At 36.0% G+C, this 16,603-nt stretch overlaps 1 protein-coding gene across 7 annotated transcripts in view; it reads left to right on the top strand.

Moving 5' to 3' along the window:
• SYCP1 (synaptonemal complex protein 1) overlaps positions 1 to 16,603 on the top strand; it is a 129,725-nt gene that overhangs the window by 86,881 nt on the left and 26,241 nt on the right. The gene's annotated exons all lie outside the window — the stretch shown is intronic.

Raw genomic sequence — 16,603 nt, 5'->3', positions numbered from 1 at the left:
CAAAGATGAACTTATTGTATATAGTATTCCCATAGCACTTTGTTCTGACATTAAAATAATTATGTTACTCTGTGACCTCCTTATATTTCAAGTTCTTCAAGGGCTAGGATTACATCTTATTTATCTTTGTTTTCTGTTTATCTGAGCACAGTACTTGAAAATTTTCTTTCAATAAACGTTTGTCAAAGGAATGACTAAATGGCTTTTTCTTTACCTGCAATAGTTAATATACATACTTACCTTTATCCTACTGTTTCAGTAGAAGAGAACTCCTGGTCTTTAATTACTCTTAATTTGTTTTTCAGTTTTTCCAGTTTTATTGAGATATAATTGACGTACAGCACTGTATAAGTTTAACGTGTACAGCATAATGATTTAACTTACATAAATTGTGAAATGATCACCACATTAAGTTTAGTTAACATCCATCATCTCATATAGATACAGAAAAAAAGGTTTTTTTTCCTTTTGATGAGAACTCTTAGGATTTACTCTCTTAACAACTTTCAGATATACATACACCAGTGTTAACTATGGTCATCATGTTGTACATTACATCTCTACTGCTTATTTATCTTGTAAATCTTATAACTGGGAGTTTGTACTTTCTGACTACCTTCATCCAATTCCCCATCCCCCCACCCTCCACTTCTGGTAACCACAAATCTGATCTTGTGAGTTTGTTTGCTTTTTAGATTCCACATATAAGTAAGGTTATGTAGTATTTGTCTTTCTCTGTCTGACTTATTTCACTTAGCATAATGCTCTCAGGGTCCATTCATGTTGTCACAAAGAGCAGGATTTCCTTCTTTTTCATAGCTGAAGAATATTCCATTATATATATATATATATATATATATATATATATATATATATATACACACACACCACAACTTTTTTTTAATTGTGAAATGATTGCCCCAATAAGTGTAGTTAACATCTGTCATCCCATATAGATACCAAAGAAAAGAAAAAGAAAAAAATGTTTTTTCTCCTTGTGATGAGAGCTCTAAGAATTTACTCTCTTAATAACTTTCATATGTACCATACAGCAATGTTAACTGTAGTCATCATGTTTTATATTACATCCCTAATACTGATCTTATAACTGGAAGTTTGTATCTTTTGAGCACCTTCATCCAATTCACCTTCCTCAAACCCTACACCTCTTATAACCACAAATCTGATCTCTTTTTCTATGAGTTTAGTTTTTTCCTTTGTTTTTAGACTCCACATGTAAGTGAGATCATACAATATTTGCCTTTCTCTGTCTGACTTATTTCACTCAGCATATTGCTCTCAAGGTCTGTCTTGTTGTCTCAAATGGCAGGATTTCCTTCTTTTTCATGGCTGAATAATGTTCCATTTATATATATATACTACAACTTTATCCATTCATCCATCAATGGACACTGAGGTTGTTTCCATGTCTTGGCTATTGTAAATAATGCTTCTATGAACATGGGGGTGCAGATATCTCTTTGGTATAGTATTTTTGTTTCCTTTGGATACATTCCCAGAAGTAGAATTGCTGGATCATATGTTAGTCCTGCTTTAATGTTTTGAGGAACCTCCATACTCTTTTCTTTAGCGGCTGTACCAATTTACAGTCCTACCAACAATGAAGAAGGGTTCCCTTTTCTCTACATCCTTGCCAGTGTTTGTTATCTCTTGTCTTTTTGGTGATAACCATTCTAACAGACGTGAGCTCATATCTCATTGTGGTTTTGATTTGCATTTTCCTAATGATTAGTGATGTTGAGCACCTTTTCATATGCCTGTTGGCCATTTGTATATCATCTTTGGAAAAATGTGTATTCAAGTCCTTTGCCCTTGGTTTTTTTTTTTTTTTTTTTTTTTTGGTGAGGAAGATTGGCCCTGAGCTAACATTTGTTGCCAATCTTCCTCTTTTTGCTTGATGAAGATTGTCGCTGAGCTAACATCTGTGGCAGTCTTCCTCTGTTTTATATGTAGGATGCCACCACAGCATGGCTTGATGAATGGTGCATAGGTCTTCACCTGGGATCTGAACCTGCGAACCCTGGGCTGCCAAAGCAGAGCGCCACTGGGCCAGCCCCACATTTTTTAATTGGATTGGATTTTGCTATTGAGTTATTTATATGTTTTTTTGATATTAACAACTTATTGAATACATTGTTTGCAAATATTTTTTCCCATTCTATAGATTATCTTTTCGTTTTGTTGATTTCTTTCTTTTCTTATTTTTGCTGTGCAGAAGCTTTTTTAGTTTGATATAGTCCCTCTTGTTTATTTTTGATTTTGTTGCTTGTGCTTTTGGTGTCATATCCAAAAAATCATTGCCAAGACCCATGTCAAGGAGATTTTTCCCCTTTTCTTCTATGAGTTTTATGGCTTCCTGTCTTACATTTCAGTGTTTGGTCCATTTCAAGTTAATTTTTGAGAGTGGTGTAAGATAGGGGTTTGGCTTCATTCTTTTACATGTGAATATCTGGTTTTCCCAGGACCATTTATTGAAGAGACTCTCTCTTCTCCAGTGTGTATTCTTTTCTCCCTTGTCAGATATTGGTTGACTGTATTCATGAGTTTATTTCTGGACTCTTGATTCTGTTCCATTGATGTATTGTCTGTTTTTCTGCCCTTACTATACTGTTTTGATTACTATACCTTTATAATATAGCTTGAAATCAGGAAGTGTGATGCCTCCCGCTTTGTTCTTCTTTCTCAGAATTGCTTTGACTTCTTAGGGTCTTTTTTGGTTTTATGTAAATTTTAGGATTTTTTCCCTACTTCTGTAAAAAATGTTGTTGGAATCTTGATAGGGATTCCATTGAATCTATAGATGACTTTGAGTAAAATGGACATTTTAACAATATTAATTATTCCAATCCGTGAACACGGGATACCTTTCCATTGGTGATTTCTTTCATCAATGTTTTGTAGTTTTTAGTGTAGAGATCTTTCACCTCCTTGGTAAAATTTATTCCTAAGTATTTTATGGCTTTTGATGCTATTGTAAGTGGGGTTGTTTTCTTTCTTTCTTTTTCAGATAATTCATTGTTTGTGTATAGAAATGCTACTGATTATTGTATGTTAATTTTGTATCCTTCAATTTTACTGAATTCGTTTATTAGTTCTAACAGTTATTTAGTGGAGTCTTTAGGATTTTCTCTATATAAAATAACGTCCTATGCAAATAGAGACAATTTTTCCTTTCCAATATGATGCTTTTATTTCTTTTTATTTCTTGATTGTTCTGGCTAGGACTTCCAGTATTATGTTGAATGGAGGTGGTGATAGTGAGTATCCTTGTCTTGTTCTTGATCTTATAGGAAAAGCTTTCAGCTTTTCACTATTGAGTATAATATTAGCTGTGGGCTTGTCATATATGGTCTTTATTATGTTGAGGTACATTCCTTTCCTGCCCAGTTTGTTGAAAGTTTTTATCATTAAAGGATGTTAAATTTTGTCAAATGCTTTTCCTGTATCTGTTGAGATGATTATATGATTTTTATCCTTTATGTTGTTAATGTGGTGTATCACATTTGTTGATTTGCATATGTTGAACTATCCTTGCATCCCAGGGATAAATCTCACTTGATCATGTCATATCATCTTTTTAATGTGCTGTTGAATTCTGTTCACTAGTATTTTCTTTAGGATTTTTGTATATATGTTTATCAGGGATATTGGCCTGTAATTTTCTTTTCTTGTAGTACCCTTCTCTGGCTTTGGTAACAGTTGGTAATGCTGGCCTTGTTAAAATGAGTTAGGAACTGTTCTTTCCTCCTCAATTTTTTGGGAAGATTTTGAGAAGGATGGTATTAATTCTTTTTTGAATGTTTTATAGAATTCACCTCTAAAGCCATCTGGTCCTTGGCTTTTATTGTTGAGAGAGTTTTCATTACTGATTTACTCTCCTTATTTGTTATTGTTCTATTCAGATTTTCTGTTTTTTCATAATTCAGTCTTGGCAGGTTGTATGTTTCTAGGAATTTATCTGTTTCTTCTAAGTTATCCAATTTGTTGGCATATAATTGCGCATAGTGGTCTCTTTTGATCCTTTGTGTTTCTGTGGTATTTGTTGTAATGTCTCTTCTTTCATTTCTGATTTTATCTATTTGACTCTTCTCTCTCTCTCTTTTTTTTTGCTGAGGAGGATTTGTCCTGAGCTAACATTTGTTGTCAATCTTCCTCATTTTGCTTGAGGAAGATTCGCCCTGAGCTAGTATCTGTACTAATCTTCCTCTAATTTGTATGCAGGATGCCACCACAGCATGGCTGCCGACAAGTGATGTAGGTCTGTGCCTGGGAATTGAACCCAGACTGCTGAAGTGGAGTGTGCTGAACTTAACCACTAGGCCATGAGGCTGGCCCCTTCTCTCTTTTTTTATAGTCTACCTAAATGTGCCAGTTATGTTTATATTTTCAAATAATCAACCCTTAGTTTTGTTGACCTTTTCTATTGTTTTTATGGTTTCTATTTCATTTATTTCTCCTATGATCTTTGTTATTTTCTTCCTTCTGCTAACTTTGAGTTTAGTTTATTCTTCTTCTGTTTTCTTGAGGTATAAGGCTAGGCTGTTTACTTGAGATCTTTCTTTTTTCTTTATGTAGGTGTTTATCACTGTAAACTTTTCTCTTAGAACTGCTTGCATCCCGTAATTTTTGGTATGCTGTGTTTCCATTTTCATTTATTTTAAGATTTTTTTTTTTACACCTCCAGGTATTTTATTAAATTAGATTGCTAGTAGCATCATTGTTAAGCCAAAGGGTATATTCATTCTTAAGACTCTTCATACATATTGTCAAATGGTTTTTAAAAAGTTAAACTACTGTATACTCCTACCAATTGTATATAAAGGGGTCCAACTTGCAAGTTATTTCATTTTTGACTTTAATCTTATTCTTCATTAAGAGTAAAGATGAATGTTTTCACATTTATTAGTTCTTTATGTTTTCTCTTCTAATAATGATCTGTCTTATCCTTTTATATATTAGCATGTTAATGGTAATTATCTCTTAGAGTCAATTAAGTCCATGTGCATATATAAGCATTTAAATTTAGGATCTTGTAATGACAATAGAAAGATGAAGATCTCATCCTACACTATAGAATGAAAACTATATACTTAAAAATACAATTTTATGAACAACTAACCACAAATAATGTAATAGCTTGTGGTAGTGTCCACTTAAAATCTGAACAATGCTGCCTAATGTTTTACTGTTTAACCATTTCCTGCTCATTTATTTGTGGGCTACATTAACAAAGCAATTTAAGTTCAACTGATTATGTCTCTAAAATTAACACATTTCTTGGAATCATAGTAAGGACAAAAATGGAGTGGTTATAACTAAGGATCTCTTACAATGCCAATTGTGATATGATTACTTTTTAAAGACAATTTTTACATTAGCATTCATTTCTCCACCCCCCTCCACATCTAATTGGTTTTGTCATTCTGCATTTTTTTTCAGTTATTTTATTGTGGTCATAATGGTTTATAACATTGTGTAGTTTCAGGCCTACATTATTATTTATCAGTTTCTGTATAGAGTCCATCGTGCTCACCACCTGTAGTCTGATTTTTATCCATCTCCATATGTATGTACCACTTTACTCCTTTTGCCAACCCCTCAACCCCCTTCCCCTCTGGTAACCACTAATCTGTTCTCTTTCTCCTTGTGTTTGTTTATCTTTCACATATGAGTGAAATTATGCAGTATTTGTCTTTCTCTGTCTGGCTTATTTCACTTGACGTCATACCCTCAAGGTCAATCCATGTTGTTGCAGATGGGACAATTTTGTCTTTTTTTTATGACTAAGTAGTATTCTGTTGTGTGTGTGTGTGTGTATATATATATATATATATACACCACATCTTCTTTATCCATTCGTCTGCAGAAGGGCATTTGGGTTGCTTCCAGGTCTTGGCTATTGTGAATAATGCTGCAGTGAACATAGAGGTACATAAATCTCTTTGAATTGTTGATATCAAGTTCTTTGGACAAATACCCAGTAGTAGGATAGGTGGATCATATTGTATTTCTCTTTTAAATTTTTTGAGAAATCTCCATACTGTTTTCCGTAGTGGCTGTATCAGTTAGCATTCCCACCAGCAGTGTATGAGGGTTCCCTTTTCTTCACAGCCTCTCCAATGTTTGTTATTTTTTGTCTTGATAATTATAACCATTCCAACAGGTGTAAGGTGGTATCTCATTGTAGTTTTGATTTGCATTTTCCTATTAATTAGTGATGTTGAACATCTTTTCATGTGCCTTTTGACCATCTGTATTTCATTTGTTCATATTCTCTGCCCATTTTTTATTGGGTTGTTTGTTTTCTGTTGTTGTTGAGTTGTATGAGTTCTTCATGTATTTTGGATATTAACCCCTTGTCTGACATATGATTTGCAAATATTTTCTCCCAGTTGGTGGGTCCTCTTTTCATTTTGTTCATGGTTTCCCTTGTCCTGCAGAAGTTTTTAGTCTGATATAATCCCATTTGTTTATTTTTTCTTTTGTTTCCCTTGCCTGAGTAGACATAGTATTTGAAAAGATACTGCTATGACTGATGTCAAAGAGTGTACTGCCTATGTTTTCTTCTAGGAGTTTTATGGTTTTGGGTCTTAGATTCAAGTTTTAATCCATTTTGAGTTAATTTTTTTGCATGGTGCAAGGTAATTGTCTATTTTCATCCTTTTGCATGTGGCTGTCCAGTTTTTCAAACACTATTTATTGAAGAGACTTTCCTTTCTCTGCTCTCTGTTCTTGGCTCCTTTGTTGATTATTAGCTGTTCATAGGTGTGTGGTTTTACTTCTGGGCTTTCAATTCTGTTCCATTGATCTCTGTCTGTTTTTGTACCAGTACCATGCTGTTTTGATTACTATAGCTTTGTAGTATATTTTGAAGTTAGGGATTGTGATGCCTCCAGCTTTGTTCTTTGTTCTCAAGATTTCTTTGGCTATTTGAGGCCTTTTGTTGTTCTGTATAAATTTTAGGATTCTTTGTTCTATTTCTGTGAAGAATGTCATTGGGATTTTGATTGGGATTGCATTGAATCTGTAGATCGCTTTAGGTAGTATGGCCATTTTGACTATGTTTATTCTTCCAACCCATGAACATGGAATATCTTTCCATTTCTTTATGTCTTCTTCAATTTCTTCCAATAATGTCTTATAGTTTTCAGTATACAGGTCTTTCACCTCTTTGGCTAAATTTATCTCTAGGTATTTTATTCTTTTTGTTGCAATTGTAAATGGGATTGTATTCTTAATTTCTCTTCTGCTACTTCGTTATTAGTATATAGCAATGGAGCTGATTTTTTGGGAAGGTTTTATTTTTTTCCTTTTTTTCCCCAAAGCCCCCCAGTACATAGTTGTATATTCGTAGTTGTGGGTCCTTCTAGTTGTGGCATGTGGGACGCCGCCTCAGTGTGGCTCGATGAGCAGTGCCATGTCCACGCCCAGGATTCGAACTGACGAAACACTGGGCCGCCTGCAGCAGAACGTGCGAACTTAACCACTCAGCCATGGGGCCGGCCCCTGGAGCTGATTTTTGTAAGTTGATTTTCTACCCTGCAACTTTGCTGTATTGTTGATTATTTCTACTAGTTTTCTGATGGATTCTTTAGGGTTTTTGTTTTTTTTTTTTTAAAGATTTTATTTTTTTCCTTTTTCTCCCCAAAGCCCCCCGGTACATAGTTGTGTATTCTTTGTTGTGGGTCCTTCTAGTTGTGGCATGTGGGACGCTGCCTCAGCATGGTTTGATGAGCAGTGCCATGTCCGTGCCCAGGATTCGAACCAACGAAACACTGGGCAGCCTGCAGCGGAGTGCGCAAACTTAACCACTTGGCCACGGGGCCAGCCCCTAGGGTTTTCTAAATATAGCATTAGGTCATCTGCAGACAGTGAGAGTTTCATTTCTTCCTTTCCAATCTGAGTTCCTTTTATTTCCTTTTGTTGCCTGATTGCTCTGACCAAAGCCTCCAGTAGTATGTTGAATAGGAGTGGTGAGAGTGGACACCCTTGTCTTGTTCCTGTTTTCAGAGGGATGGCTTTTAGTTTTTCACTGTTAGGTATTATATTGGCTGTGGGCTTGTAGTAGATGCCCTTCATTGTGTAGAGATACTTTCCTTCTATACCCATTTTCTTGAGAGTTTCTATCATTAATGGATGTTGGATCTTGATCTATTGAGATGATTATGTGGTTATTATTCCTCATTTTGTTAATGTGGTGTATCACATTGATTGATTTGTAGATGTTGAACCATCCCTACTTTCCTAGTATAAATCCCACGTGATCATGGTGCATGATCTTTTTAATGTATTGCTATATTTGGTTTGCCAATATTTTGTTGAGGAGTTTTGCATCTGTGTTTATCGGTGATATTGGCCTGTAGTTTTCCTTCTTTGTGTTGTCCTTATCTGGTTTTGGTATCAGGATAATGTTGGCCTCATTAACTGAGTTAGGAAGTGTTCTTTCTTCTTCAATATTTTGGAATAGTTTGAGAAGGATAGGTATTAAAAGTTTGAATGTTTATAGAATTCTCCAGAAAGCCATCTGGTCCTGGACTTTTATTATTTGGGAGGTTTTTGATTACTGTTTTGATCTCTTTACTTGTGAGTGGTCTGTTCAGATTTTCTCTTTCTTCTTGATTCAGTTTTGGGAGGTTGTATGAGTCTGAGAATTTATCCTTTTCTTCTAGGTTATCCAATTTGTGGGAATATAGTTTTTCATAGTATTTCTCCTATAATTCTTTGTATTTCCTCAGTATCTGTTGTAATTTCTCCTGTTTCATTTCTAATTTTATTTATTTGAGCCTTCTCTCCTTTTTTCATTGTGAGTCTGGCTAAGGGTTTGTCAGTTTTGTTTATCTTCTCAAAGAACCAGCTCTTAGTTTCATTGATCCTTTCTACTGTTTTTTGTTGTTTTTTTTTTTTTTATCTCTACTTCATTTATTTCTGCTCTAATTTTTATTATTTCCCTCCTCCTGCTGACTTTGGGCTTTGTTTGTTCTGCTTTTTCTACTTCTGTTAGGTGTAGTTTAAGATTACTTACTTGAGGTTTTTCTTGTTTGTTGGGGGGGGGGCCTGTATTGTTATTAATTTCCCTCTTATAACTGCTTTTGCTGCATCCCATAAGAGTTGGTATGTTGTATTTTCATTTTCATTTGTCTCCAGGTATTTTTTAAATTTTTCCTTTGATTTCTTCATTGATCCAGTGGTTGGTCAGTAGCATGTTCTTTAGTCTCCACATATTTGTGACTTTCCCAGCTTTTTTCTTGTAGGTGATTTCTAGTTTCATAACATTGTGGTCAGGAAAGACGCTTGATGTGACTTCAATCTTACATTTGTTGAGGCTTGGTTTGTTTCCCAACATATGGTCTATCTTTGAAAATGTTCCATGTGCACTTGAGAAGAATGTATATTCTGCTCTTTTTGGAGAGAATGCTCTCTGTATATCTATTAAGTCCATGTAATCAAGTGTTTCACTTAAATCTACTATTTCCTTGTTGACTCTCTGCCTGGATGGTCTATCCATTGATGTAAGTGGGGTATTAGGTCCCCTACTATTATTGTATTGCTGTTAATTTCCCCCTTTAGATCTGTTTTTAGTTGCCTTACATACTTTGGTGCTCCTGTGTTAGGTGCATTTATATTTATAAGTGTTATGTCCCCTTGGTGGAAAGTCCCTTTTATCATTATATACTGCCCCTCTTTGTCTCTCATTGTCTTTTTTATCTTGAAGTTTGCTTTGTCTGATATAAGTATGGCAGCATCTCCTTTCTTTTGTTTGCCATTTGCTTAGAGTATCATCTTCCATCCCTTAACTCTGACCCTATGTTTGTCTTAAGAGCTGAGATGTGTTTCCTAGAGGCAGCATATTGTTGGGTGTTGTTTTTTTTTCATTTTTTTTAATTTTTAAAATTATTTTTATTTTTTAATGTCTTTTTTTATTATTAAGGTTATAAAAGTTAACATCCTTGTGAAATTACAGTTGTACGTTATTATTAGTCGTGTTGTAGGTACACCACTTCACCCCTAGTGCCCTCTCCCGACCCCCCTTTCCCCTTGCAACCACCGATCAGTTCTCTTTGTCCATATGTTAACTACCACCTATGAGTGGAGTCATACAGAGTTCGTCTTTCTCTGTCTGGCTTATTTCACTCAACATAATACCCTCAAGGTCTATCCATGTTGTTGTGAATGGGACGACTTTGTCCTTTTTTATGGCTGAGTAGTATTCCATTGTATGTATATACCACAACTTCTTTATCCAGTCATCAGTTGCTGGGCACTTAGGTTGGTTCCATGACTTGGCTATTGTGAATAATGCTACAATGAAGATAGGGGTGCATGGAACTTCTGGAATTGCTGATTTTTGGGTGTTGTTTTTTAATCCATCTAGATACTCTGTGTCTTTTGATTGGAGAATTCAATCTGTTTACATTTAGAGTGATTATTGATATATGAGGGCTTAATACTGCCATTTTATCTCTTGTTTTCTGGTTGTTCTATATTGTCATTGTTTCTCTTTCCTTATATTTCTGACTGCCATTTTAATTGGTGGTTTTCTCAATTTTCTTTTGTTTATGAATTGTGGCTCTGTTCTGATTTTTTGCTTAGTGGCTGCTGTTAAGTTTATATCAAAAATCTTGTAGAAGAGATAGTCCGTTTTCTGATAACCTCTTATCTCCATTAGCCTAAGCAAGTTTCATCCCTCACCTCTTCCCCTTATGAATTATTGTTGTCAACAATTATTCTGTTTGGTGTTGTGAGTTTGTAATTAAGTTGAAGTGTTTATAGGTACTTTTGATGTTTTCCTTCCCTTTATCTTTGAGGTTATATTTAATTATTTGAAACCCTTTTCTGAAAGAGAGTTGCAGTTTTCCGATTTTCTGATTTTGTCTGTCTATTTATCTTCTTGCTCAAAGCTTGGTAGACCTTTGCCTTTTGTTTCAGGTATGAGAGCATTCTTGATCATTTCTTGTAGGGGAGGTCTAGAGGTGATGAACTGTCTCAGCTTTTGCTTATTTGGGAAAGCTCTTATTTCTCCATTGTATCTGAGAGATAGAGTATTCTTGGCTTAAAGTTTTCGTTTTTCAATGTTTTGAATATATCATTCCATTCTCTGCTAGCCTGTAAAGTTTCTGCTGAGAAATTCACTGAGGCCTGATAGGGGTTCCTTTATAGGTTATTTTGTTGTCTCACTGCTCTTAATATTTTTTCTTTGTCATTTACTTTTGCCAGTTTTACTATTATATGCCTTGGAGAAGGTCTTTTTGCATTGATGTAATTAGGAGTTCTATTGGCTTCATGTATTTTTCAGTCTGGTTCCTTCCCTAGGTTTTGGAAGTTCCCAGCTATTATTTCTTTGAACAAGCTCTCTGCTCCTTTCTCCATCTCTTCTCCCTCTGGAATATCTATAATCCTTATTTTGCTTTTTCTAATTGAGTTGGATATTTCTCAAAGAATTCCTTCATTTGAAAAAAAAATCTTAGTTCTCTTTCCTCCTCCACCTGAAGGATTTCTATATTTCTGTCCTCTAAATCACTAATTTCATAATGTCAGCTCTATTTTTAAAGGATTCTAGATTATTTTTTATCTCATTAATTGTGTTCTTCATATCCATAATTTCTGCTTTTTTTTTTTAATAGTTTCAATCTTTTGGGTGAAGTATTCCTCCTTCTTGTTAATTTTATTCCTGAGCTTATTGAACTGTCTTTCTGAGTTTTCTTTTTTCTTTCTTTTTTTTTTGAGGAAGATTAGCCCTGAGCTAACATCTGCTGCCAATCCTACTCTTTTTGCTGAGGAAGACTGGCCCTGAACTAACATCCATGCCCATCTCCCTCTACTTTATATGTGGGATGCCTGCCATAGCATAGCTTGACAAGTAGTGTGTATGTCTGCACCTGGGATCTGAACTGGTGAACCCCGGGCCACCGACATGGAACATGCGAACTTAACCACTATGCCACTGGGCCAGCCCCTCTGAGTTTTCTTGTAACTCATTGACAGCTATTTTGAATTCTCTGTCAGTTAGATTGTAAATTTCTGTGACTTCAGGGTTGGTTTCTGGAGACTTGTCATTTTCCTTCTGCTCTGAATTGTTAATGTAGTTTCTCATGGTGTTTGATGAACTAATACTTTGCTAGAACATTTGTGGTAGTATCTGGTCTCAGATTCTACCTGCTGCCAATGGGGGCAAGAAGGAGCTCTGTTTCTGATCCTACCCCATCTGCTGGAAGTTATGGGTATGTTGGGAACTCCCCCTGGCTGGGAAAGCATTTGTGCACAGGCTCAGGGCTGCTGCCATGTCTTCTTACAGTTGTGCTAAGGTGTGTACCCACTTGTGGGGCTGCAGCACCACTATGGGTGCTCCCGCTGGGCAGGAAAGCATTCATGTGCATGCACTGGGCTGCTAGGGAAGGGTCGGGTTGTCTTCACTCATCTCCACTACTTCCCAGGGACCCAGTCCATCCGCCTTTAGATGTATAGCTGTGTGGGTCTCTCAGGTGTCCTGTTGTGCTGTTTGGGTATCCTCCATTGTTCAGTGAGTGCCCATTTAGTAGTTCAAAGGGGGAGAGATAAAGGGAACAGCTCACTCTGCCTCATTGCTGACGTCACCTCCTATTTCAAGATATTTTTTGATTTCCCTTTTGATTTCTTCTTTGACTCATTGGTTGCCAGGAGTATGTTGTTTGATTTCCACATATTTATGAATTTTTTGGCTTACCTCCCATTATTGATTTCTAATTTCATGCCATTGTGGTTGGAAAAGATACTTGCTATGATATGAATCTTCTTAAATTTGTTGAGACTTGTTTTGTGGCCTAACATATGATTTATCCTGGAGATGTTCTATATGCGCTTGAGAAGAATGTATATTTTGTTTTGTTGGATGGAAAGTTATGTATATGTCTGTTAAGTCTGTTTGATCTAAAGTATAGTTCATATCCAATATTTCCTTATTGATTTTTGTCTGAACAATCTATCCGTTCACGAAAGTGGGGTACTGAAGTCTTCTGCTTTCATTGTATTGTTTACTATTTCTCCCTTCAGATCTGTTGGTATTAGGTTAACATATTTAGGTGCTCTGATGTTGAGTGTGTGTATATGTACAATTGTTATATTATCTTGGTGAAGTGACCCCTTTATCATTACATAATGACCTTCTTTGTCTCTTGTTACAGCTTTTGACTTAAGGTCTATTTTATCTGATATAAGTATCTCTACCTATACTCTCTTTTGGTTTCTTTTTGCATGGAATATCTTTTTCCATCCCTTCATTTTTAGCCTATGATTGTCATTAAAGCTAAGTGAGTCTTTTAAAGGCATTGGATCTTGTATATTTATCCATTTGGGTCTTGTATATTTATCCATTCACCACTCTATGTCTTTTGCTTGGAGAATTCAGTCATTAAAGTAATCATTGTTAAGTAAAGACTTACCAAACTAATTGTTTTCTGGCTGTTATGTAGTTCTTTTGTTTCTTTCTTCCTCTTTTACTGTCTTCCTTTCTGAATTGATGATTTTAACTAGTAGTACATTTTGATTCCCTTCTGTTTATCTTTTGTGTTTCTACTGTAAGTTTTTGCTTTGTGGTTACCATGAGACTTACCTAAAACATCTTATGGTTATAGTAGTCTATTTTAAAGTGATAACAACTTAACTTGTAGTGCAAACAAAACTCTGCCCTTTTGTTCCCCCTCTCCCATTTTATGTTTTTGATGTCACAATTTATATCTTAATAATGTGTCCCCATTAATAAATTATTGTAGCTATACTTATTTTTAATACTTTTGTCATTGAATCTTTATCCAAGAGTTAAGTAATACACCACTATATTACATATTAGAGTATTCTAAATTTGACCACATACTTACCTTTACCAGTGTGTTTTATATTTTATATGTTTTTGTGTTATTAAATACCATCCTTTTATTTCAGCTTGAAGAACTCCTTTCAGCATTTCTTTAAGGCGGGTCTGGTGATGATGAACTCCCTCAGCTTTTCTTTGTCTGGGAAAGTCTTTATCTATTCTTTCATTTTGGAAGGACAGCTTTGCTGGGTAAAATATTCTTGGTTGGCAGGTTTTTTCCTTGAGTTCTTTGAATATATCATCCCATTTTCTCTCTGCCAGGTTTCTGTGGAGAAATCCACTGACATCCTTACGGGGGTTCCCTTGTACGTGAGAAGTTTTCTTTCTCTCATTGCTTTTAAAAATCCCTTTGTCTTTGATTTTAGCCAGTTTTATTATAATGTGTCTTGGAGAAGGTTTCTTTGAATTGAATCTTTTTGGGGACCTATGAGCTTCATGAACTTGATGTCCAAATCTCTCCCCAGATTTGGGAAGTTCTCAGCCATCATTTCTTTAAATTAGCTTTCTTCCTGGTTCTCCATCTCTTTTCCTCTGGGACTCCAATGACGTGTAAATTGTTTTGTTCAATGGTATCCCATAATTCATGTAGTCTTTCTTCACTCTTTTTCGTTCTTTTATCTTTGTTCTTTTGACTGGATAATTTCAAAAAACTTATCTTTAAGTTCATAGATTCTTTCTTCTGCTTGTTGAAGTCTGATATTGATGTTCTCTATTTCATTTTTCATGTATTCATTGTATTTTCCAGCCCTAGAATTCCTCTTTGGTTCTTTTTCATGATTTCTTCTTTCTGTTAAACTTCTCGTTTTGTTTGTGTATTGTTTTATTGAATTGTCTTTCTATGTTTTCTTGTAGCTCATTGAGCATCCTTAAAACAAGTATTTTGAGTTCTTTATTAGGAAAATCATAGATCTCTATTTCTTTGGGGTGGTTACTGGAAAATTATTGTGTTCCTCTGGTGGTGTCACATTGCTTTGACTTTTCATGTTCCTTGAAGTCTTGCATTGCTGTCTTCACATTTGAAGAAGCAGTTACCTCCTCCAGTCTTTACTGACTGCTTTCAGGAGAGAAATATCTTCTGTCAGCCCTGCTAGGGATTCTAAGGCTTTCTTAGATATTTTCTATATATATGCCTGCTCCTGGTTCCCTCTTTGAGGGGAATTCTTAAGATTGTATGCCTTATCTTGATACTGGAAAGGTCAGGCACTGACAGCCTCCTGTTTGCTTTCCCAGGGCATTCGTGAATGCTTGAGTTTGTGTGCTTTCTCCAAGTCTTGCAGAGTTGGGCAGCTTTCGGTTCATGCTCACTATCCATCTGCAAAAGCTCACACATGCTGCCTTTAGAGGCATGCACAGGTTAGCCATGGTGTGTGTGTGTGTGTGTATGTGTGTATGTGTGTGTGAGGAGTGTTGGGAGTGCCTGTGGGCGAGTTGGGGGGATCTTCAGGTGAGGTGTCCTCAGTGACTCCTGGGCAGGCTTCCTGATGGAGTCCATGAAGTGGTTAGTAGGATCTGCATCTCTTCAGTACATTCTGAGCCCTCACTGCTGTGCTCTCAGCTCTTCCTCACCCTTCAGTCATGCAGGTCACCTCACCTCAGTATTCTGGATGGGGTGAGAAAGAAATGGGCCCCTTTGGCAGCATCCTACACAGTTGGGGAAGCTGGGCACTCACTCTCATGCTCTCACTTTCCTGCATGGGAAAAATTTCTAGCTGAGAGGGTCTCTGTTTGCACTGAGCTGTGCTGTTTTGGGGGAGAGGGTGACATGGGTAAAGTGAAACTATTCCACTTATCCTCTTCAATGCGTTCAATCTTGGATTTTTTTTGCTCCAACTGTGTGCTGAAACTTCTCTGCTGAAGTCCAGAACTTCCATGAAGATACTCTCATCTCTGAATGATTGTCAAAATCTATGTTCTTGGTGAGAAAGATGGTAGGAAACTCCTATTCTGCTATTTTGCTGACATCACTCTGTCCTTTTTCTAATGTGTAAGCATTTAGTACTATAAATTTCTCTCTCAGTATTCCTTTAGCTGTATCCCACAGGTTTTGATATGTTGTGTTTTTGTTTTCTTTCAATTCGGTATAATTTTAGACTTCTTTGAGACTTCTTTGACTCATAGATTATTTAGAAGTATGTTTTTAAATGTTCATGTGTTCAAAGATTTTCCTGTTTTCTTTGTGTTATTGATTTCTAGTTTGATTTCATTATGGTCAGAGAACACAATCTATATGATTTCTGTAGTAGTCTCCTTGGGCTACTATACCAAAAATACAATTGATTCAGTAGTTAAACAACAAATATTTACTTCTCACAGTTCTGGAGGCTGGAAGTCTGAGATCAGAGTACCAGCATGCTCAGGTTCTGATTAAGGCCCATTTCCTTGCTTGTAGACAGCTGCCTTCTTGCTGTGTCCTCACATGGTATAGAGATCTGGTTTCTTCATCTCCTTATAAGGGCACCAATCCCATCACGGGGGCTCCACCTCCATGACCTCTTCCAAACCCAATTACTTTCCAAAGGCCCTGTTTCCAAACACCACACTACATGGAGGATTAAGGCCTCAATATATGGATTTTGGGAGTGGGGGGACACAAACATTCAGTCCATAGCAATTTCATTCCTTTAAATTTGTTGAGGTTTTTTTTATGGCCCAGGATATGGGCTATCTTGGTGAATGATCCATGACTGCTTGAAGCAAATGTATATTATGCTATTGTTGAAACTTTCTGTGGATGTC

Source organism: Equus caballus, chromosome 5, assembly GCF_041296265.1.
Source record: "Equus caballus isolate H_3958 breed thoroughbred chromosome 5, TB-T2T, whole genome shotgun sequence".
Lineage (NCBI taxonomy): Eukaryota > Metazoa > Chordata > Mammalia > Perissodactyla > Equidae > Equus > Equus caballus.
Note: the sequence above shows the minus strand (reverse complement) of the source record. Positions and strands in the feature narration are given on the sequence as shown.